The sequence below is a fragment of the Canis aureus genome, chromosome 9 (genome assembly GCF_053574225.1).
Source record: "Canis aureus isolate CA01 chromosome 9, VMU_Caureus_v.1.0, whole genome shotgun sequence".
Lineage (NCBI taxonomy): Eukaryota > Metazoa > Chordata > Mammalia > Carnivora > Canidae > Canis > Canis aureus.
The window spans coordinates 16,348,760-16,374,223 of NC_135619.1; the positions used below are offsets into that span (position 1 = coordinate 16,348,760).

The 25,464-nt window shown below is 40.1% G+C and overlaps 2 long non-coding RNA genes across 2 annotated transcripts in view; both read right to left on the minus strand.

Annotated features, from left to right (window-relative positions):
• The window catches only part of LOC144320050 (uncharacterized), a 32,429-nt gene extending 11,377 nt beyond the window's left edge, over window positions 1-21,052 (minus strand). The window contains exons 1-2 of the long non-coding RNA XR_013385640.1: window positions 20,761-21,052; window positions 20,497-20,590 (exon numbers count right to left, since the gene is read on the minus strand). This is a non-coding gene — a long non-coding RNA (uncharacterized LOC144320050). The remainder of the gene's footprint in view (window positions 1-20,496; window positions 20,591-20,760) is intronic.
• On the minus strand, window positions 12,404-16,663 carry LOC144320049 (uncharacterized). Its single transcript, XR_013385638.1, has 2 exons — window positions 16,634-16,663; window positions 12,404-14,710 (listed from the first exon to the last, which is right to left on the minus strand). It is a non-coding gene; the product is annotated as an uncharacterized LOC144320049 (long non-coding RNA).
• Window positions 21,053-25,464: the final 4,412 nt, after the last annotated feature.

Below are 25,464 nucleotides of genomic sequence, written 5' to 3' on the forward strand. Positions count from 1 at the left end.
ATGAGGAGCACAATTTCCATGTCTAGACGTAGCCTGCACGGCCAGCATCTGCTCCAGAGTCCCCAGAACACAGCGACTTGAGCCGATGCTCCTCTGCACCCCTCACCCCGCGCCCACACCCCGACACCCCGCGGGCCTCCGAGGCAGGGGGGGGCCAGGAGAGCGCCCTGGCCTCCTTCCTGAGGAGAAATTCAGCGCCGGGTTTCTGAGTGTTGTGGGGGGGAAACAAAGTATCCGAGAAATCTGTGAACGTCTGCATCCCTTCTTCCTTTTTTGTAATCTTAAATCTCAAGCCCAGTTCGGGCCTGTGACAGGCCGCAGGCAGGGTCCTCACCACACTGGCTGTTTGTCCACCTGCCCCAGTCTGCTCTCTCCTCCTCTGCTCACCTCCTGTCAGCCCGGTGACCAGCCTGCTCACCTATTTTGTTTTTAATTCATCCCTTTGTTCCTCCTTTCTGCCTTCGCCCACTGTGCTCAGGCTCTGTCAGAAAGCACTATTTCTCTGTGATATTCAGCTTTCACTTTTCAGCCCCACCATGTTTGAACGACCGGCTCCATCGATCCTTCTTTTGAACCTTTGATTCCGTGTGTTACGTGCCCCTTTCGCCCTGTTCTTCTCTCTTGGCTCCTGTCATGTCTTGTGTCATGATTGCCCATCATAAGCTACCTCTTGTGTCAACTCACCTTTATTACCACCCTCACAGTGTTCTGGAATGGCATTTTCAAGAAAAATAGTACCAGCCAACAGTTGAGACTAGGTGGCAGATGCTGGACTAATGCTCTAGGTGCATTTTTTTTTTTTTTTTTTAATTTTCACTTAATCCTCACAACAGTTTTCTGAGGAGGAGATTTCTGTTATTTCCTTAAGTTTACACATAAAGAACCTGGAGCTTGGAGAGGTAAAGTTATTTGCCCAAGAACGCACAGCCCACTGGTAGCAGAAAATGGGCTTCAAATTTTGATCTGTTTAACTCTGGAGCCCGAGTGCTTAAAGATTCTTGAAAGAATTTAGGGATGAACGAATGAATATTCAAGACCCCCAGATTTCTTATATTTGTTTCTCTCTTTTTTTCTGACTTTTTAAAAGTCGAACCCTGAAGAGAGTTCTATATCTGAATCCAGAAATCAACCCCCCATCCTCTCAACAGCTGCTGGCCATTTAATGTACCTGTCCTTACACAGCATGGCAGAGCGAGGACAGTTCCTTCACTGACTCCCTCATCAACTCACCATGAGGCCCTAAGACTGACATCACTACCCTCCCTCTTCATGGGTCTCCCCAGACAGACACACCACCAAGGCAGGCCAGGCTCCTTGCTCTGTGGAGCATGCACAACACCAACCACAGTTTATACAGGATAAATTGAGGCAAGACCATGATTTCCCCCAGAAAAATAAAAAAAGAGGCCAAGAAAACCACCAAAGACAGAAACAAATAAGGTCCTGATAGAGTCAGCACTCCTCCCATTTCCAAAATAATGACCAATGACCAATTTTCTGTCACATTGACTGCAGAAACCTAAGTTTCTCTGAAATTCTTCCATAAATCTGACTTCCATGACCTAAAAGAGCCAAAGATGCCAGCTTGTTATGGTTGAGCCAACAGCCTGAGAGGAGAAACGAGAGCTTAAATCCTAACCTTAACCCACACCCATCTCCTCCAGCCCATAGTCTTGGGACCTGCTACTAAGATGACAGTTTTCATGCTTTGACAGAGGAATATCACCCCAGTCCTACTGGGTAGCCACCACCGGGGTTGGGAATGTGAAGTGGGTGTGAAAAGGCATCAAGGGTAACTCAGAGACATCCACTGCTCTTGTCCTTCTGTGAAGTCCCCTGCCTCCCTGCCCCTGTATGTGAAATGTGCCCTACAGACCCTGACTCTGCCATGCTGCCTGGTTCCTCGGGTTCAATTCTATCTAACAAGAGTGTCCTCAGCTCCTCCCCGGTGCTTCAGCTAATACTGGTCACATCAGGGACAGAAAGTTAAGATACTGCAAAGGCTATAAAGATGAAAGGGGTCATTGCTCACAGTGTCTCTCCCCTGCTGTTTAAAGAGAGTCCTGAATTCCTACAGCTTTTCTCATCCTCCATCCTCTTAAAGAGGAAGAATTCTTACTTCCTAGAAAAGAGGCTAAGTGATCCACACCATAAAAGGAAGGGGTTGGTGGCCACAGGGAGGAGAAGGGGAGAAAAAAGGAGTTGTGGCTTTGGTATGTGAGATGTTCCAAAGCAGCTTCCAGAGGCTGGAGGACTGACAAGGGAAGGAGACAGGAAGTTCTGTCCATGTGTTTTATGAATTGAATTCTGTTTATTATTCTTAGAGAGACTCTGGCAAATGATGATTCTCTTTTTTAAGGGCAGGAGGGGTAGAGGGAGAGAGAGAGAGAGAATCCCAAGCAGGCTCCATGCTCAGCACAGAGCCCAACCCTGAGATCATGACCTGCGCTGAAATTGAGTCAGAAGCCTAACTGACTAAGCCACTCAGGTGCTCCAATAATGATTCTTTAAAAAAAAAAACAAAAAACAAAAAACCTTTTAGGGACACCTGGGTGGTTCAATGGTTGAGTGACTGCCTTTGGCTCAGGTCATGATCCCAGGGTCCTGGGATCGAGTCCTGCATCAGGCTCCGCTCAGAGAGACTGCTTCTCCCTCTGCTGCCTATGTCTCTCCCTCTCTCTCTCTCTGTGTGTCTCTCATGAATAAATAAAATCTTTAGAAAAAAAAATTTTAGTAGCATATCTGCACAAATGTGTTGACTTAGATGTGGTTTCATCAAAAACTAAGTCATATGCATATAAAAGGAAGCATTTTGAACTCTTTAACATCTTTACTACAGAAAGACATTATCAGTTTGAAGTCATGTGCCCAGGGCTGTTTTCTCCATTCTTTGACTCCTGATTTCTTCCCTTTCCTCCTCCCAGTATAGACTAAAGGTCGAGGAGAATGTGGTTCCTTTTGGACAGGGAGATTTCTGGTCCACAGTGATGAGCCCAAAATAGGTGCACAGTAAATGGTTATTGAATTAAGAATTCAAGTGCCAAAAAATTTATGTCATGAAAAGACACTCACAAAATCATGTCATACGATAAAAGGACTTTAAACTATATTATCTAAACTCAATTTCTAAAAAAGAAAATATGCATATATGCACACATATATATAAAAATAAAATAACCAAAATATGTAGAGTTGAGTAGCTTTGTTTTACGGTGCATTTTTTTTTATTGTTATTGTTTTGTTTTTTGGTCTATAACATTATCCAAATTTTCTATTATAAACATGTAGTTCCCCCACCCCCAGAAAACACTCTAATTTTTTTTGTTATTTTTAATTTTTTTTCTTTCAGGAGACATATCTAGAAAAATGTCTCTATGGCCAAAATCAAAGAAATCACTGCCTATGTTTTCTCCTAGGAGTTTTATGGTTTCAGGTCTCATATGTAGGTCTTTAATCCATATTGAGTTTACTTTTGTGTATTGTGTAAGCAAGTGGTCGAGTTTTATTCTTTTAAAGAAAAAACTTTTCTCTCTCTCTTTTTTTAAGATTTATTTATCTATTTCGAGAGAGAGAGAGAGAGAGAGAGAAGGGAGCACAATTGAGGGGAGGGAAGAGGGAAAGAATCTCAAGCAGAGTCCCTACTGAGCAGGGAGCTTGATGCAGGGCTAGATCCCACAACTCTGAGATCATGATCTGAGCTGAAATCAAGAGTTGGCAATTAACCGACTGAGTCACCCAGGTGCCCCTGAAGAAAACACTTAAAAAATTTTTTTTTGATTTTAACTAAATCCTACACCGCACACAGGCTCAAACTCACATCCCCAAGATCAAGAGTCATACACACTACCAACTGAGTTAGCCAAGCACCCCAAAAGAAAACACTTCATTAAAAAGCAAGAATATCAAGGTCTGGTGCATTCGGGTAATAGGATAGGTCTTTTCAGGAGAAGATAGTCTAAACATAGAGCTGAGAGCCTGAGAAGGTCTCAGGCTGGAAAAAAAAAATGAAGAAACCACTCTTCATGTTCACTGTGGCTACCTCCCTCACAATGGTAGAACATTCTATGCTGGTGGGCAAGTTGGTTTATAAGAGAAGACAGAAGCACTCTTCGTTCAGTAAGGAAAACAGATTTGTTGTTAATCACATAGAAACACAAACCTCCCCAAACCTGAAGAAATATCCCTTTTCAGAACAACCATAGCATTCGGTTTCTTTCTTGACATTAATCTCTCTACTTCGTGTTGCCATCAACTCATGGAAAGACAAAGGGACTGAAAGTGAAATCAAAAGATATAAATTCAGGACCTGGCTGTACTACTTACTAGTTCAGGGACATTGAGCAAGTCATTAGTCCTTTCGAATTTCACTTTACTTGCCATTCAAAGAATGCTGTACAATATGAATAATAAAAGGGAAAGGAAGGAAAAATTGGAAACAAGGCAAGAAGAATAAATAAGCTCCTTATAAGAGCTGATAGTGCTTCTGCGTTAGAACATCAATTTGACTCTGTGTTTCCTGCAATCCATTTTTGTTTGCTATCCAGCACCCAACCATCCTTTCTATTAACTAATTGATCTTCCTTTTAGAGACTGTCTCCTTAATCTTCAGAGTGGCTATCCCTCCACTATGAACATCAAAGGGACTAGCTTCCCAAACCAAAGCCCAGCCCATCAGAAGGTTCTCTCAGGACTCGAATCTTGAGTGAGTGACACAATATCATAGAGACAGTTGGACATGTTACTCACCTTTGTCCAACAGTGTGAGAACCAGTTTCTGTGGCCTTACTTTCCAGAGTGCCTTTCATACCTATCTATTTTCCAAACTTGGTCTCTGAGCATTCCATCTATTTGGGGAGCTCCCCTCTGATTGTATGATATTCCTTAAGTGACAAGTCAAGTCTGAAAAGGATAAATGACTTGTCCGATGCCCCTGAGCAAGTCAGAATGTATATCTTTTGATTTAAATATCCTTCCAACAAATTCTTCTTTTCTGCCTAAGATGGCTAGAATTGATTACTGTGATTTGTAACCTAGAACCCCAGCTTATTCACAGGATAGAAATAGAAACATGATAAGTTACAAAATTCTCATATCTAAAAAGAGGATATAGACCATTTTCTCACAAGAGACAAGGTTTTCTTGGTACTAAATTCAAAAAGCAATTTCTCAAGGGGAGACACGTATGGGAGATGGCATGCAGTAACATAATAGATTATGTACCTATGATGACCAGACACTTTTTGAGAGCCAAGGACTTGGTGTTTTATATCTTATTACCTAAAGTACCTTGTTCATAATGATACCCAGAACATCTCTGCTGAATAAAGGAATAAATGAATGAGGTCACTTTTTAGAAACTCTTCTCAGATGGCATTCTCAATTGGTCTTTTATCACCTTTGTCTAAGACATACACAAAGGTTTCATAAAAATGCCTAACAGCCTTTTCTTCCTCAATTCCCACACATACCTACCAGCATTAGCATTCCCTGCATGATTACCCACATGATGGGTACTTTCCTTGTCTCCTGATTCTTCATTATTCCTCTTCTGTCCCTTCCATTCACCTAATCCAAAGCCAAATGTAGAAGTCAATCTGAGATGGAAGCCATGGAGTTCAACTCTGATGACTAGACAGACAGTATGTTGGAGATATGAGGCAAGAAGAGCCAATGGGCAGGGGCACCTGGGTAGTTCAGTCAGTTGAGTGACCAACCTTTTTTTTTTTTTTTTTTAATTTATTCATGAGACAGAGAGAGAGAGAGAGAGAGAGAGGCAGAGACATAGGCAGAGGGAGAAGCAGGCTCCATGCAGGGAGCCCGACGCGGGACTCGATCCCAGGTCTCCAGGATCAGGCCCTGGGCCAAAGGCGGCGCTAAACTGCCGAGCCATCCGGGCTGCACAAGTGACCAACTTTTGATCTCTGCACACATCATGATCTCAGAGTGATGAGCTCAAGCCCCAAGTTAGGCATGGAGCCTACTTGAGATTCTGTCTCTGTCTCTCCCTCTGCTCCTCTCCATCCTGGCATACATACTCTCTCTCTCTCTCTCTCTCTCTCTCTCAGAAGAAGACAAAGACAAAACGAAGACGAAGAAGAAGAAGAAGAGCCATCAGTGGGCAGAAATAGGCAAAGCAGGACTGTTCCCTCAGGCCAGGAGCCCTTTCTCTACATCTGTGGCTGGTTTAATAATGAGATGGAGCAGGACTTTGAATGCCACCCAAATAACTTCATGGTATTAGAATAATTAGCCAAACGTACAGTACTGAAGACTCCAAAGTACTACTCAGAGGGGTATGTGAGCCCCATCTGCAGGATGTTGGGCCAGGCTATCATCCTTTTAAGACTTTGCCTTCTTCTGGGACACCTGGGTGGCTGAGTGGTTAGGCAGCTGCCTTCGGCTCAGGGCACGATCCTGGAGTCCCAGGATTGAGTCCTGCGTGGAGCCTGCTTCTCCCTCTGCCTATGTCTCTGCCTCTTTATCTCTCTGTGTCTCTCATGAATAAATAAGTAAAACCTTAAAAAAAAAAAAAAGACTTTGCCTTTTTCCAATGTGATTGCTTAGCAAGTTTTCTCCTCTACTGAGTCATGTTGATAATAAAATATCATTTTCTTAACCTGTAGAGATTGTGAATCTTAAAAACGGAACCAATAATCCAATAATATCTTCCAGAACAGCATTTTTTCTTAAGATTTCTGGGCAGTGGTCATGAACTAATTCACCCTATATTGGTCTTTGCCTGGAGTCCCTGGCAGACATTAGATTCCTGACATTAATTGTATTTTCTCAGATACCAGGAAACACCAAAGGAGAGAAACAGCATCCTGGAAGGCAAATATCTCGCCACCTTAGCCCCTCCTGTGCTCAGTTTCCTAGGCAAGGTATGTGCAAGTAGAGAGGACAACTAGTTTAAATATAAGGAACGCAGTGTCCTAACAGGACTGTGACCTGCCCCACCACAGCCCTGTTTTGCATTGAGAAATGCAAAGAAACAACTCCTCCTTTTGCCTGAAGCCAGTCCCCATAAAAGAGTCAAGTTGTTTCTATCACCCCTGACGCAAGTCCTTGAGAGTGGCTAGAGAAGCAATGGAAGCAATTCAGCTTGGTAGGATCCATATTTTACCATCTTCCTACTATCAAGTAATATAAAAATATGTTCCAAGAGCATCAGGAAAATAAAATATTACAGAAGGTCTGAATTAAAGCCCATTAGCTCATTAGCATTTCCATGGATGGCTGGGCAAGTTCTTTCCCCTTCCCACAGAAGAGATTCATTGTCATTGCTTGATTCTTGCTCATCAAGTCAAAGTAGTTCTCCTTAGAGGAGCTAATGTAAAAAGGTAGGTGGCAAAAAAAAAAAAAAAAAAAAAAAGGAGGTGGCAAACCAGAGGTAAGGCCACCAGTGGCCTTCAGTGGAGCCTCAAGGGCTTACCCCTTTGCTTTTCCTATTAAGCATGTATTTAAACTGAAATTTACATTCAGCTTCAGTCCAAGGACTGCCTGTGCCCAGCCTATTTTAAGCATATAATAATGAAAACTAGAACTACTTTTTGTCTAGCATCTCTCCATTTCCCAGGGAGAAAATATACTCTTGCTTTGTGGCCTGAAGATGCAAATTTACCTAGTTGGCCCCCAAAGCTATTACTTCCACATATTTCCAGGCATCCATCCCTCTCAGTAATATCTTTCAGAAAGCAAAGCTTTAAACAAGTAGGGAAAAAATTTGCCCGAACACATGGCAATTTTATAAATGTTGAGTTAGGTTAGCTCTCAGGTGTCTGGGAAGTTGGGTAAACATGGGCCAACGCTCAACAATCATGTAGCTGTGGTTTTTCCGTTCAAGGCAGAAGATGATAGATGCCTCTGGGCAGCATTTACGTGGTCGTTCCAATTTCTTCTCACAAAGAAATCACAATGAAAAGGCAAAATGGCATTTTAAGTGCAGTGTTTGCAGGGTCCGGGGAGATGGAGTGGGAGCGGAAGGTGGGAAGGAAGAAGGAACAGAATTATACACCTGAACACAGAGTCAGGAAGCACTTGTCATTGTGGCCACTTTACCACTCACCCATACACGTCACTATAATAACCACTCAGTGAGCTGGAACAAAAGACAAACCAAAAAGTGGTGTCCAAAGAGAATCTTGACCTGAAATACTCTGCATGGGAATCTACTCCTTTAAGAGTTTTATCAGGCCCCTGCCATCTTCAAAGGACATCAGCATTATTGTCACAATCCTAAAATCAATTCACAACGGGCACTTGAAGCCCTCCCACGAATGAGAAAGGTGTGATTTGCTTGTCCTTGCCTATTGACCAAGTCTTGATTTTCTAAAATACTTTCCTACCTTGAAGGTGGATTTCACAAAATGGTCTGGTTACAATTCCTTTCTATTCTGAGCGTCTGTCTGATATATAAGTATATATAACATCCTGTTCAAAATGGGAAAGTGTCACTGGGATGACCAACAGGACTCTGACCTAGAAGTTGTGGGGCAGGAAGGGTGCAGACTCTCTCTCAATGTCTTTTTCCATCCCCTACTCTGTGTCCACGACATCCTCCAAGTTCCATGGAAATCACTGCAACTCTTCCCCAAAATTGACACTTTAAATAGGAATATTCCAAAATCATTCTGAGGAAAATGCTGTATAGTCAATGTTCTCTGTCTTTGCATCTTGGGTTGAGTAGTTCCCCCAAATAAGTATTTAAATAATATAGATGGCATGGACACTTTCATTAAGTCACGTAATTCTCACACTCTCACTGCAGGTGGGTCCAATTAAAAGACCATGAAACTGAAGCTGGGAGAGGTCCACTGTTTAGCTAAGGTCACACACCAATGCATGGCAGAGCAGGGCTGGAATTCAGGCCTCCTGATCCTTTCTACCACATCATAATGGTCTCTCACATTTGTAACAGAATACTCAAATCTAGGAATAGTTAAAGTGCAAGAATGGTCCCTTACAGGATTCTCCCTTACAGGATTCTCATCTAAATCAAGGGATGCAAACTCAAAAGCCTTTAGGGGCCATATCCTGAGGAGCCCTGGAGAACTAGAGAGCCCCAGAACCATATAGAGGCAGTTGCTACGCAGTTTCAGCTCAAAGTTGCCATAAGAACAAGGATTCAGCGTTACCAAGGATTCCAATTTTCAAGGGTAGCAAGCAATCTAAGAGTGTGTGCTTGTGTGTGTGTGTGTGTGTGTGTGTAAGAGAAAGAGGGAAATCACCTCGTTTTTTAATGTGCGCAATTAATGCACACACTTTAAATTGCTGTGTAGACCAAACAAATACATCTTTAGGATAAGTCTGGCTCCTGGACTGCTAATCTAAGGGATGTCAGGTGTAATGCAGGTCAGTTGCTATCCTTGCTTGGGCCAATTATCTCCCTAACAAAGAACCCCAGCCCCACTTTCAAGGTCCTTCAAATTCCCCTCCATGTTTGGTCAGGTGGTCTGCTTTCTGGAGCTTCTCCTCCCTGCTCATTTCAAGACATCTTCTTCCAGGGAAGGCCCATCTACTACAAAGAAGTCTAGCCCTGTGATCTGGACACCTGGCTCGCTGCTTCCACATGACCTAGCTGAGCCTCAGTTCCCTCTGCTGGAAGACCTATGATTTCAACATTAAATGGAGGAATGTCTTTTGTAAACTTTACAGTGTCATACAAATGAAAGACAGTGACCACAACTGAATTTCATTTACATCAGGATTCGAGTAGTCCCCCAGAAAGCCTGCCCCACTCTCCTGAACTGTTTAACATTCAGTATCTATGCCATTCACTGCGCATTTAACCATGACCCGCCTCGTGTCATCTGGTGTTGACACTGACTCTCCTGTTTTCAACTCTTCACACAAAAGATTTTTAGTTTTTCAGGTATGCTGCAAGCTCCAGAAAGCAGAGATCATCCCCTATATTTCCCAGTGTCCAGCATGAGCACCTGCCTACTGTGATCATCACCCAAAACATGCTGACTGCATTAAGTAGACACTCTGCAGATCCTTAGGTGGTGTGTGTTCACTTTTTACTTCTTTCCAGTCTGAGAGAGGGAACTGGGTCTGTTGAAGAATAGACTGATGGCTGACTTAAAAAGAAACTGTGACAAGCTGGATATGAAGGAAACCAAGAGAGAAAAATCCTCATCCTGTATAGGCCTCTGACTGATCCTGAGAAGTGACTTCAGGGGACTTGGCCAAGGGTGATGGAGACATAGAGGTGAAATAGGAATTCTGGATCCATAGCACAGAATGGAATGTCCTCTGTTTCTTCCCTATCCTGCCCTTTCTTCCCTCATGGAAAGCAAAGGAACAAAATCCAACCCCAAAACACAAAAAAGAAGATGAAACAGGGAATTCTAGGTAGATGCAAGGTCAGACAGAGGGATGAATGAGGGGAACCTGCAATTGAGCTGGGACCTTGCTCTTCTGATGCTCCTTGCTTGCTACCCTGACCTTCCTTCATGTCTATGTGACTGGCAATCCTGTTACCCTCATTCCCGGGACCTGTGTCTTCTAGCATGCAAATGAGAGAGCCCTGGTGTGATGATACGATGCCCAGTGTGATATGGGAAAGAGAAGATCAGCAACACACCCATGGCTATTATGACATTCTTGGGCGAGAGCCAGTTAGAAGCATCTTCACACAAATGCCGTGACTACAACTTCAGATTACATGTCAGATAGAATTGGCTCTGCTTCCTTTTTAACTTTATGATCTCGGTAATTACTAGGGCTCATTAAGTTCTTCCTTGTTGGCTGGAGTCTTGTGCTTTCCCAACTGGATTTTAGTTTTACCAATACTATTTTAAAAAATCTGATGAACCTAAGTCTTCAAGTGGCTCAACTATTCTTTCCCAACCTCAGGTTTGAGAATCATTGAGTCAAACATTATTGCATTGTGTGCACCTCTTCCCCCACCTTCCCATTCAGCAATAGCTCAGTTCCTTATAAACCTTTCCTCTCTCCTCTCTCCTATACACATCTACAATAGAAGATTTTGATCTAGGAATCTGCAATAGAAAATATGATATTTTACTTGTCTGTGACCTAATACCGATTAGAAAACATTTGTCTTGGTGTATAATATAGGCATATTATTGCTTAGACTGTCTCTCATTTTATAAGAGAGAGAGAGAGAGAGAGAGAAATAAAAAAATAAATACAGTGTACTCAGAGAGTAAAGGGCTTATTCAAGCTTACATTAGCTTGGGCCCTGGGATTAAACCCATGTTTCCTCAGTTCCAAGCCATTACTCTTTTCCATATTCTACACCGGACCCCTAGAAAATACCATTGCATCCACTTTTATGCCATCCAAAGCAGACAGTCCCAGCTGCACTTCTGGAAAGAAATGTGAACAGGGGTTTCTAATCCTCAGAAACTGTTCTGCCCTTGTTTGCACCAACTGCTGGGTGTAAGAATGTTCACTCATCTGTCCTCCACTCCCAGTGGCCATTGGCCCCCTACAGTGGACCCATAGTGTGATGCTCAACAAAGGAGAGGAAGTGCTAGCTATAGCCCTATAGAGGGCAACTGATATCAATAGGAGATTCACCCCCCACAAGAAAAGTGTAATCTCATGAACCTGGTCAGGGATCTCTTTTCCCCATCCTCTACACAACACCTCCCCTCTCCCTTCTCAGTTGCCTTTCTGGTCTTTCAGCCTTTTGTTGTTATTTTCTTTTAAATATATTTCTACTTGTTATTATTTTTATAATTTTGATTTTTATCTTTTTATTTCTCATTTCCTATTTTTAATCTTTAATCCCTTTCAGTATGTTCACTTTCCAGTTCATGGAGTATTTGTATTTTTTTTTTTTGAGTATTTGTATTTTGTCTTAGATTTTATCTTCTTTGCTTTTATGTTTTTAACCTCTCACACCTCATTGATTTATGACCTATCTTCTATTTTAAACCTCATCTACTTTGTCTTATTTTTAAAAGCTTAATCTTCTACCTTTATCAGATTTGTGAGCTTATTTTTAACTAATTACTCCTTTTTTCTCTTATACTTGATTTTATTTTTATTCTAATGGCTTCCTAAGTTTCTATTCCACCACTATGTAAAAGTTTTTCATTGGTTTTAATATTACTTAGCAAGAAGTGCAATAGGGGAGAGCTCAAACCATAAACAGATTTTGAAAACCTTCTTCCCTTTGGCTTCCTACACCCCTCCCCACCGACTTTTCCTTAACTTAATTTTAAGGATGGCTTTTAAAATGCAGCTCTTGTGAAGGGAGTTATAAATATAGAAAGAGAGGCCTAGAATAAAGCCCATGATCCTGGAGTAGAATCAGAAGTATTAGTACAAACTCATGGCATCTATGTGTATGTGTGTATGTTCTACATATATTTACTTAGGCACACACATATATATGAAATATATCATGTACATATACATTTACACATAGTCACACAAATGTATTTATTTCACAGCTCTGTCTGCTGATAAAGCAATAAAACCCCAGTAACAGTGAGCATATCTGCTGCCCAAGCTAGATTTCTAAATACCATTCTCCATTAAAAAGAACCAGGACTTCTTGGAGAAATGACTGCTTCTAGGGCTGAGGCAAGGAAAGTACAAGATAAACCTGAAATATCTTTCTGTGTCCAAAAGAAAGCACAAATAATGATGCAGATATAGCAAAAGAACAGTGAACCCAGTTTGGAGGAGTTCCCACTGGCCAAATCTGGGACATTTTGACTATCAAAATAAATAATGATAGTAATAAATTATACACCATTGAGTAAAAGAACCTATAAATCCATGTAGGAACAAGCAAATACCTGCATACATGATGGAAAATTCTTCCTTACAGTAGAATGCCAACTAATAAATATGGAAAGAATGATGGAGGTAGAAAATCACCATTTTGCAGCTATCATAATAATAATTGATTCTGGCAAGAACTATTAACATATATAAAACTACTGGGTAAATTTTGAGGAGAGTAGGATATATACATAGCCTAAAAATATCTCTCTACAAATCACTTCTTAATTTCAAAGGGCAAAAATACTAATTTTATAGTGGAGAAATCTGGAAGACACCAATTTCAACCATATGCCTTCTGCCATGATACTCTGTGAAGAAGAATACAATATTACATCTGTAACATTCCTACTGAAAATACATAATCTGAATCTCATCATAAGGTAATATCAACTAAACTCAAATTGAAGGTCTTTCTATAAAATAACTGACTCTACTCTTCTAAATATGTCAATGTCATTAATGACAAATAAAGATTAAGGAACTCTTCCAGATAAAAAGAGACTAAAAAGACATGATAACTCAATGCAATGTGTGATCCTGGTTTGGATCTGGGTAAGGTGGGGATGCGTATAGCTATAAAGGATACTATTAGGACAATTGACAAATTTCAATATAGACTATCAATTAGACAGTAGTTGTGTACGAATGTTGAAGTACCTGGGTGGCTCAGTCAGGTAAGCATCTGCCTTCAGCTCCAGTCATGGACCCCAGGGCCTGGGATTGAGCCTCCCATCAGGCTCCCCACTTGGCAGGAAATCTGCTTCTCCCTCTCCCTCTGCCTCCCATTTCCCCTGCTTGAGCTCTGTGTGTGTGTGTGTGTGTGTGTGTGTCAAATAAATAAATAAAATCTTTTTAAAAAATAGCATACGAGTGTTAAGTATTCTGATTTTGATGACTGTGCTATCATTTTATAAGAGAATTACTTTGTTCCTGACAAGTCAAACTGAAATATTTGGGGATAAAAGTCTATAACATCTCACTAACCAAATCTGGGATATTTGAGACATCAAAATAGATAATGATAGTAATGAATTACAATCCAGTGAATAGAAATAAGAATCTATGAATCCACATAGATATAAATAAATATACAAAAGGAAGTGGACAGCTCTTTCTTACAGTAGAATTCCCTTGAATGAATGGCTCAGAAAGAATATGTGTGAGTAAGGGTACACACAAAAGTGACAAAGCAAACGGGAAATTATAACAATTGGTGAATCTCAGGAAAGGAGAGTTTGAATGCAGTGTGCCAGCACCAGGTGCTCAGATGGAAAGGGAGGTAGGCTGGTGGTGGGGAGGAACGAGGTGGTGACTTCACTTCACTTCATTCTACTCTTATGAAATGAAACAGTGAAGTATTCTTTTCTGGGCTCCACTCTCCAGCCATCTTCTAATATATTTCTTTCCAGGTTGTTTCATGTCCTTCCTCAGCAAGGTCACAGGAAAAATTCAAACTCATATAGAGTACATTGCCTTTCTTTTTTTTTTGTTTTGTTTTGTTTTGTTTTGTTTTAAGAAAGAATGAGAAAAAGGAGAGCACGAACAGTGGGAAGGGGTAGAGCGAGGAGAGAGAGAATCTGAAGCGGATTCTCAGACACAGAGCTTCACCTCAAAACCCTGAGATCATGACCTGACACCTCAAAACCCTGAGATCATGACCTGAGCCAAAATCAGGAGTCGGACACTTAACCAACTGAACCATCCAGGTGCCTCTGCACTGCCTTTCTCCATGAGAACTATTGCTGGCCAGAATGGGGACTATTTCAACTGTTTATAAAACATCATGAATCATGCCTCTTTTGATCAGCTGCAACACAGGTCCACACAGGAATTCAGGAAGGCCTGCTTCAATCCAGATCACGGTCCAACATAATCTGTAGGATACATCCCAGTGTACAAGATGGTGGCTGAGTCAGGCTGTCTTAGATCCATTATCCAGCTTCTTCAAAGAAAAAAAAAAAAAGATGTTATGGAATGAATGAGTCCTAAAGGACAAGATAGTCAAACTTCAGAAGCTTGGCTTCAGTGACAATGTAACTTCCTGCCCCACATCTCTTGTTAGACCCTCTTATAGAATTCCAATGAGGATCATTGTACCATCTCTCACACCCAGTTTCAGAAAGTGATTTTCCTCTTGGTTCTTTCCTCTTTGACTGAAGAATGAGACCCTCAAGCAACCCAAACTCACTGCCATCAGACACCATACTCTCTGGGGAAATTCTTGACTCCCTATATAAATTACTCAGCACTGAGCCCCACCCTGGTACCAGTGACCTAACCCAGAAAATCTGAAGCGTTCCTTAATTCCAGAAATTGGTTGGTGCTCCACCTTGGACTGGATGAGCTTGACTTGCAAGATGTGAGAAAAACCAAGTCACCTGAGTAAACAGCTTAACTGGTGACATGCTCCAAGTCTTCAGTTGCTTTCCTTTGGGCTTCATAAGATCCCTGGTGTTTGCTCCTTAATAAGAGTCTTCTAGAAAGACAGTAGTGTGGCAGGGGTAAGGAATTGAATGTGTTGGCTTTTTAAAATGGGTTCTAATATCTTGTTGTAAGAAACCTCCATTTTAAGATACTAATCTCTACACACTAGTGTTTTAAAGTTGGAGAACTGTTAGAGAAGAAAAGAGGAACAGGAAATATATAGCTTCAAAATATTGCTCCATACTTAATACTTACTTTTTTTTTAAGATCTATTTATTCACAAGAGACACAGAGAGAGAGGCACAGAGTCACAGACAGAGGGAGAAGCAGGCTCCTCGCAGGGAGCCCGATGTGGACTCAATCACAGATCCCAGGATCAGGCCCTGAGCCGAAGGCAGAAGCTCAACTGCTGAGCCACCCAGGAGTCCCCACACTTAATACTTATTAATTACAAATGGAAAATATAGTAACTTTACAACAGAGATACCTGGAAAATATCAACTTAAGCCATGTACCTACTGATATGATGTGTGGGAAGAATACAGTAACACTTCTATAATGTTCAAAATGAGTGAGATATTCTTTCTTCTTACCTCTAGGCTACTTTTGAGCTCCACTGCTCATATGGCTGGAACCTACTCTTTCCAGTCCTCATTAATTCCTTTAGAAGTTGGACATCATCTGTCCTGACAGCTTTCCCACACTCACCTCACCTACCCCCAAAGTTCTCATTACTTTGTTCTCCATATGATCTTTTTGTTATGCTGTTTAAATCTCAAATTATTCTGCATCTTCCATGGCAGACCTGGTTGTCTCTAAGACCCTAGACACCAGGATTTGCAGTAAAGGCAATGAGATTCTGAATGAATGGGTTACTTTTCTGTGGTGTGAGGATGTTCCTTTAGAAACTAAAATTCATTATGAATAGAATGTGGTGGTACTAAGTGATAGCTTATAGAAAAAAAGTGAAGAAAAATTGTACTATATGTCTTCCCCAAAGGTAGAACCAAATATTATATATTTAGAGCCTAGGTCTTGTTTACTTACTATTAACCTTAGAGTTAGCTTAGGACAGATAGAAAGAGCCAGTTTTCCCTAAGTTTTAAGTCTAAGTATATACATCTTGAAGTCAAGTCTGCACTCATACTTTTTGGGGTTAGTTAGGAAGTTTAGGGATGAAGAAAAAGTTGAGGGCTTTCAACTTCTACTGGTGGTCTGTTGCCATTCTATGACCTTTCAGAACTTGGCCTCAATACCCAGAGGAAGAAATTTCTTTTCTCCCTTCCTTCCAACTGGCTGCTAATAACTTAAAACCTGCCTCTTCCACCCTGAGTCTCAACCACATGCAACTCTCCCTTCTAGGGCCCATTATAGAATAACTAAAAAGAGCTAGGGACTGCCAGACAGGAAAACCAGAATGAAACAAAACTGTAAAACTTACATCATGCTAATCCGAAGAATAACACTTCTATAATGTTCAAAATGAGTGAGGTATTCTTTCTTCTTACCTCTAAGCTACTTTTGAGCTCTACTGCTCATATGGCTGGAACCTGGGAGTCTTCAAAATTTAAACATTATTAAAACATCTTATCACATTAAAAAATGCTTTATGATTAACCTATATGATAAGATCAGAGATTGACCATTAGATGTGGAAATGAATGCAGATTCTTGAACATTCTTATCACAGCAATGAACTTGATGAATGGGGTCTTTGAAATCCCAGTTTGGATCAACTGCTGAGCTTGTTTTCCTTTCTCTAAAAACCCAAGTGACTGTAGATTTCGGGCTCCTTTCTTGCTGTATCTAGGTAGTGCTCCTTGTATTGAACAGTTGGTTTGTATAAAGAAACCTGACCAGGGCGCCTGGGTGGCTCAGCAGTTGAGCATCTGCTTTCAGCTCAAGACATGATCCCAGGGTCCGGGATCGAGTCCCACATCGGGCTCCCTGCATGGAGCCTGCTTCTCCCTCTGCCTTTTTCTCTGCCTCTCTCTCTCTCTCTCTCTCTCTGTGTGTCTCTTGTGAATAAATAAAACCTTAAAAAAAAAAAAGAAATCTGACCAAATAAAGTATCCAAGGAGACTTCCTGTCCTTACAACTGTTAAAGAACTACTTGGAAGTATCTGTCAGGTTCTGCTTGTAAATCTTTATTTTTTTCTTTTTTCAAATAAGATACAACTTTTTTTTAAGTTCGATTTGCCAACATATAACACCCAGTGCTCATCCCATCAAGTAAAACATGATATTAAAGTACACATGATACAACACTTAACTTCCTAGAAGAGCAAAAAGTTCTTATAGCTGAAAAGTAGATCATCTCCATTGAAATCATCACTCTCGTTGTTACTGCCACGGGAGGTGAGACTCGCTCCAGCGGCTGAACGTCCAGCAGTTGCCTCACGACCTAACCTTCCACCTGCTGTTCAGTCAAGAGTCTCCGGCTTCACCAGCTGAGCCAGTTGGGTTAACGATGTTGGTTCTCTTTGGAAAAGCTGCATTGTTGGGGCGCCCGGGTGGCTCAGTCAGTGAGGCGACCAACTTGATTTCTACTCAAGTCATGATCTGGAGGCCGTGAGATCGAGCCCCCAACTGGTGCTGCACAAAGTCTGCCGGAAATTCTGCCCCTCCCCCTTATTCTTTTTTTTTTTTTTTTGTATATTTTTTTATTGGAGCTCAATTTGCCAACATATGCATATACATATGTATATCTTTTTTAACTCCACAATTATTCTATCACTCAGCTAAAACCATTGTGGATTCCATCACAGTTTTTTAAAGGGCAACTTTACTATTCTTACGTTAGTATCAGAGTGTTAGCAAGGGAAGTCCCCAAAAGTAGTCACCCAAAGGTGGTGGTGTCCTCTAAGTATAATGTCTCAAGATTGAGGAGGAGTCCATTTTCTTGACCATAAAAAAATCACTGCTGAAACCCTGAAAACCCACATAGGCAGTGACCACTGGAGTGGTCTCACTTCGCAGCAGGACTAACCTACCCCTAACTGCCAAGAAACAGAGAAGCAAGAAATGCCCCCAGGTTTTCCACTGCTCTCCAACTTCCACTCATACCCAATCACACCACTATCACTTCCTGTTAGCTGCAACTAAATGTGATGCTTCTGCAGTGTCCAAAGCCAATGTCACAGAGAACTTGTGTGCTGAAAGGGACACAGCTAAAGAGAACATCAGGTTATGACCACAGGAAAGGACTCTACAGATAGCAGCATGCCTGGTTCCTTCTCAATAAATTGCAAGTTTAGGTGCAGCAAACCAATATTTTATTCAGGAGAGGTGGCCTTTAGGCATAGTTATTTAAAAAAATCTTTGAAAACTCTATATTAACTTGTAAATAAATATCTTCAGAATTACACAAGATTGTGTGTGTTCTCTTTAGATTTCTCCTTTATATTTCAGAAGTAGATGATTGTAGATAGAGATCACAAGGTCAATATACTGTTGACCCACATCACTGATGCTTACTGAGAACCTGCTCCTTAGTCCACTGTTGGAGCTAGGACCTATAACTGAGCAGGTGGAAACTGTATGTATGAAAGATGTTTTACTGTTTTCTATTTGTTTTTATTTTGTTTTCTACTTGTATACATGTATATGTACATGTATACTATTCTGTTCTTCTTCTTTTTTTTTTTTTTTTTTTGAGTGGGAGAGAGAGGAGGGGCAGAAGGAGAGGGAAAGAGAGAATCCCAAGCAGGCTCCATGCCCAGCACAGAGCCCAACAAGGGCTCAATCTCCCCACCCTGAGATCACGACCTAAGCCAAAATCAAGAGTCAGACGCCTAACTGAGCTTCCCAGGTGCTGTACACGTATATCATTCTTGGCTGGGCTGGATATGTGCCTCATTATGGGATAGAGAAGGAAAAACACTCTCACACACAGATCCTATCCCTTCAATCATTTGGGATATAGTGGCCTGCTATAAAATTGCTGCCATAAAATAAAATAAAATAAAATAAAATAAAATAGCTCTCACAAAGAAGGGCTACCTGCAAGTCAATATTCTTAAATATTGAGAATAAATAAATATTCTCATCATTTTGGGTAGGCATCTCACTTACATTTGGATTCAGGAGCCAATTTATCTGGGTTTCGATACTACCTCTGTCACTTACTAGTTACATGACTCATCTATAAGATGAAGATGATAATAGTACTTTGTGTGATTGTTCTGAAGGTTAAATATGTTAGTTTATGTGAAGTAATTAGAACAGGATGGCAGATAGTAAACTCTATGTAAACATTAGTAGTGATTATTGTTATTTGACTGGAATGCAGTATAGTCAATTATTCAGTATGTAAGTTAACTCATTTAGGTAACTATATATAGACATTTCTTAATTACCAATTTATTGCTGAGATAATACTTTGTAACAGCTAATTTAATTTTTTCCCTAACTAAAATTAGTGCAGCCCCTGGGCTATTGACCACCCTTTTGACTGTGCACTGCTCCATACCCAAAACTACTCAAGGAAAGATGCTTGGTCATGTCCTCATTAAGTACTTCTTGGCCCATATGGGAGGCAAAATGCTCTTCTATTTACACTCCTCTAGTTTCAAAAATATGTAACTATATGGCTCTATTCCATGCACTACCCATAGAGTATCACCTCACACTCACTGTTCTCAAAATGTATCAGAAATTCAACTGGAAAAAATTACTTATGAAAGTTTGCCTGAAGGATATCAAACTCCTCAAAATGATTAAATAATAAAAATAGTAATAACAATCCTATAAGGATTCTGTTAGGATCATTGTCTTATTTATTTAATTATCTATCTATCTATCTATCTATCTATCTATCTATCTATCTATCTAAAAAAGAACACACGAGAGACAGAGAGAGAGAGAACACACCAGTGGTGAGAAGGGCCAGAGGAAGAAGGAGAAGAAGGCTCCCCATAGAGCAGGGAGCCTAATGTGGGACTCAATCCCAGGACCTTGAGATCAGCTCCTTAACTAACTGAGCCACCCAGAGGCCCCTCATTGTCCTTTTTATTAAAAGATGTCCTCTCAAAAGGAATTCAAGGAGAAATTTTCTTTCTGGACTCAGTATCAGAAATGTTAACAAAACATTAATGTTCATTGAGTGCTGCCAAAAACTGATGAAGTTTCAAAGTACTCTCTGTGTATTAACTCATTTAATGTGTGAGACACTTCTGTGAATAGATAACATAATTATCATTTGTTTTACAGGTGAGAAAACTGAAACATAAAGCAATTAAGTTACTTGTCCAAATTACGTAGCTAGTAAGTTATAAAGACAGTGTTGGAACTCAGATAGCCTACCTCCAAGGAATAGTCTCCAAACCACCATCCTTACTGCCTCTTGGAAAATCTGTTCTGCTCCTGAACAGCCAGTGTGGTTTTGTCTCATTGATTTCTGTGAATCGCAAAATTAATTTGCATTTATTGCTAGGAATTTCAGAGCCAAATTCCTAGCCATGCAAGAGATCTCATGGCATAAATTTTGCATCACAAACTAAATTCTAATTTTTATCTTTTATTTATTATTTACATTTTTTCTTTGTCTCATTATCCTTATCCACTTACAAAAATCATGTGTGCCATGGGCACCTGGGTGGCTCAGTCGGTTTAGCATCTGCCCAAGTTCGGCTCAGGTCATAATCCCAGGGTCCTGGGATCAAGTCCCACATTAGGCTCCCTGTTCATCTGGGAGCCTGCTTCTCCCACTGCCTGCTGTTCCCTCTGCTTGTGCTCTCTTTTTCTCTCTGTCTCTGTCAAATAAATAATAAAAATAAAATCTTTAAAAAAAAAAGTAAATTACCTGTGCCTGATATCAACACCTATCAAGAGCAGTAAGGAAAGGAACATTACAAGCCAGTGTTACTCATGAACATAGGTATAAAAATATTAAAAACAAACAAAAAATATATTAAAAACATTAACAAACTCATTTAAACAACATACAAAAAATGTAATCAGATTGGATTTATCTCAGGAATATAAAGATACTTTATCATTAGAAATATGTGAATAATAAAATTCATATTAACAAATTAAATGAGAAAAACAATATAACCACCTGAATTCATGCAGGGAAAAAAGCTTTTAATAAAATATAGCTTCCATTCATAATAAAAAAATGTTAATGAACTTGGAATCAAAGAGAAGTTTCTTCCCTTCTATTAATAAAAAGTTTTTAAAGATAAGCCTACAACAAACAACATATTAACAGTGAAACACTGAAAACATTCCCTTTGAGATCAGGAACATGACAAGGGTTCCCATTATCTCCCTTTGTATTCAACACTCTACTGTGCCTAGCCAACAGAGAAAGGAAAGATAAAGAAGAAATAAAACAATCAATATTTAGTGATGATATGACTGCATATGTAGAACATAAAAATTCGACAGGTAAATTACCAGAATTAATAAGAATCAGGAAGCAAAAATCAAATGCATTCTACATATCAAGAAATAAGAATAAAAACAAATAAGAGTAAAAATTTTAAGAGATACCATTCTCTTGCACTGTATGTTAACTGAAATTTTTTTGTTAACTGAAATTTAAATAAAAACTTGAAAAAGAAAAAAAAAGCAGAAGCACAAAAAAAGAAAAAAGAGAAAGATCATTCTCAATAGCATTTTATTTTATTTTTTTGTTTTTGTGGGGGTTTGGGTTTGTTGTTTTTTTTTAAGATTTCTTATTTATTTATTCATGAGAGACACACAGAGAGAGGCAGAGACATAGGCAGAGGGAGAAGCAGGCTTCCTGCAAGGAGCCCAATGTAGGACTTGATCCCTGACCTTGGGATCATGCCCTGAGGCAAAGGCAGACGCTCAACCACTGAACCACCCAGGAATCCTCTCAACAGCGTTTTAAATAGATATTTATGGAAAAAATTATAAATCTTAGTAAAAAAACATTTTTAAAAAAACTAAATGAAAATAGAAATATATTAAGTTCATGGATTGAAAAACTCAATAATTTAAAGATGTCAGTTTTTCCCAAGTAGATATCATAGCAGTCAAAATCCCAATGTTTTGCTTATTTGTTTGTGAAGCTTCACAAGCTAATTCTAAAATTTATATGGAAGTACCCAAGCCAAAAAGAGATAAAATCCTATTAACAAAGAACATGGTAAGGTAACTTGTTCTACCAGATATTAAGACTTTTTAAAAACTATAGACTTTGGAACAGTATAATATCTGTGCAAGAATAGATAAGTGGATGGATGAAATAAAATAATGAATCCAAAAATGATCCCATACATGTATGGATGTTTGATATTTGACAGAGTTGGTCCTATAAATTAAGGAAAAAAATGGGCTTTTTTGGTAGATGGTGTAGGACAATTATCCAAATGGAAAAATGTAAAATTGGACTTCAACCACACACAAAGTCCAGGATGAAAGTCCCAAAAGCAAAGGGTAAAATCTAAAACTTTTAGGTGAAAATTTAGGAGAACATCTTAGTCCCAAAAGCAAAGGGTAAAATCTAAAACTTTTAGGTGAAAATTTAGGAGAACATCTTAATTACCCATGGATGGAAAAGGTCTTATTTGTAAATAAGACTAAAAACACAAACCATAAAACAAAAGCTCAATAAATTTGACAGCATCAAAATTAAGAACTTCTGTTTACAAAAGTATTCCATAAAAAAGGAGAAAAGACATCACAAGATTGGAGAAAATATTGTTAATTCATATAAGCCACAAAGGACTCACAACCAGAATATATAAATAACTCATATGAATCAATTTTTTAAAAGGTAAACAACTCAGAAAAGAGCTTTGAACAGGTACCTTCACAAGAGAAAACCTGGATGACCAATAAATATATGAAAGGATGCCCAGTTTCGTTAGTGATCAAGGAAATACACATTAAACCACAGCCACAAGATTGACAAAAATGTAAAAGAGTTTAAACATTTCAAATGGGGATCCCTGCCTGGGTGGCTCAGTGGTTTAGTGCCTGCCTCTCCCTCTGCCTGGGTTTCTGCCCCTCTCTCTCTCTTTCTATGTCTATCATGAATAAATAAATAAAATTTAAAAAAATAAAAATAAACATTTCAAATACCATGCATTGGTCCTCACCAATGATGAGGAGCAAAAGGATGCCTTGCCCACTGCCACTGAGGAGATTGGAGCAGTCACTTTGGAAAACAGTTTGACATTATCCAGCATGGAAAGGGGGTGAAGTCAAACACGACAACGTCATTTTGTATAGGGACAGAATTGCTTTTGTTGGGAAGAGTTAATGCAGAAGGTCAGCAAAACATAGATAGTTCACGGTTAGTTCAGTCTCCCAGAAAGTGTGAAGGGCCAGGGCGCTGCTAGGTGAGCCAGAGAGCTCTGCTCCAGAGGCAGGACCCCAGGAGAATGGCCTTGCTAATGGGTAGAATGGCGGGTATGGATGGGATTTGATTCGTGTCAAGTAATCCGAATTTTGGATGCCAGCTATCCAGAGAATTGTCTGGCAATACCGCGGCTAACATCCCATAACCTTGTGAGAAATTGAGTGGGAGCACAGCTCCTTCTGAGTTAAGGGGGAGCTCCTCATTCCAGCCTTCCTGGTGCTGAGCAACCTGAACCTCCAGGGGCATTTATCAGATAATCACACTTGTCTCTTCTCAACTAGTAAAGCTGACCATGTGTCCTACATGCCAAGAATCTCACTCTCTTCTACACGTATAATATTGTACATGCACAATAATATTAATAGTTGCATTGCTTATAAAAGCAAAAACTGGAAACGACCCAAATATCTATTAGTAGTAGCCTGGATGAATAAACAGCAACATACTCAAATACTGGAATACTACAGAACAGAGAAAATAAATGAAATTTGGTTATATGCACCAATATATTAAAATCTCAATAAAAATATTTTCTATAGATGTATTTATTTATTTGAGAGACAGAGAGTGAGAGAGAGCATGCACAAGCTGGGGCAGGGGTAGAGGGTGAAAAAGAGGGAAGGCTGACTCCTCACTGAGTGGAGGGCCCCGAAGCTGGGCTCAATCTCATGACCCTGAGATCATGACCAGAACCGAAACCAAGAGTTGCACACTTAACTGACTGAACTGCCCTCAATGACATAATATTTAGAGTAAGAGGCCAATCACAGAATTCAAAAAAGCAAAACAAAATATACATTATTTAGGGATATACTTTTAAATGGTAAAATTGCTCTAGAAGAGCCCTAATGGGTGCTTCCGAAACCCTGTCAGTGCTGTGTATCTTAACCTGAGCAGCAGATAAACCTGTTGCCTTCATTGTTACTATTCTTTCAACAGTACATACACATTTTTTACACTCTTCTATTAAGATATTTAATTTAAAAAATAAGGAGAGAGAAGAAATTACAAGTATATGAATAACAAAGATAAACCTTCGAGCCAGACTTCAATTATTATCCTTGAGATTTCCAAGAATATTATTGCTAAATCAAAAAGCAGAAACACTCTTGGAGGGTCAGCATGTAGACACACTTCAGCAGAACCCATTATTTTACATTTTCTTTTATCCTGTGTACATTTATGTAGTGGCCTTCACTCTTCTGGATCAAGGTAAAGCCTAAATGAACCAATAAGAAGGTGAGGAGGTGGGACTAGATGTGGGAACAGAGCCCCATTGCCTGTGTGGTGCTATTCCCCAGCAGAAACATAGCTTCAAGTCCCATGCAAGAGAAATTGCAAATGTGGTGGGGTATCTCCCCAGGCTCGCAGCTCTTGAGCCCTTATAAACCAACACATGCACATGCACACACACACACACACACACACACACACACACACACACAAACAGGAATTCTTCTCACTGTCAGCCTGTGAATACCCTCCTGGGTTTTCCTGACTGTCCATAGCTGGAGGCCTGCTGGGGCCACCTACTATCAGCTTTCCCATCCACCTGGAACTTATGGCAGCCTTGTCCCATGTGTACATGAGATTCATTATTTGGGGGATCCCTGGGTGGCGCAGTGGTTTGGCGCCTGCCTTTGGCCCAGGGCGCGATCCTGGAGACCCGGGATCGAATCCCACGTCGGGCTCCCGGTGCATGGAGCCTGCTTCTCCCTCTGCCTGTGTCTCTGCCTCTCTCTCTCTCTGTGTGTGACTATCATATAAATAAATATACAAAAAGTAAAAAAAAAAAGAGATTCATTATTTGGCTCATCTTGACGGAAATGTGGTGACTTCACAACTGCTGATAACTATCAGCAAATAGTCTGACATAAACATTCTAAGAGACACTCTTTTTTTCCAGAGGCTTTGCAGGGTATGGAAACAAATAC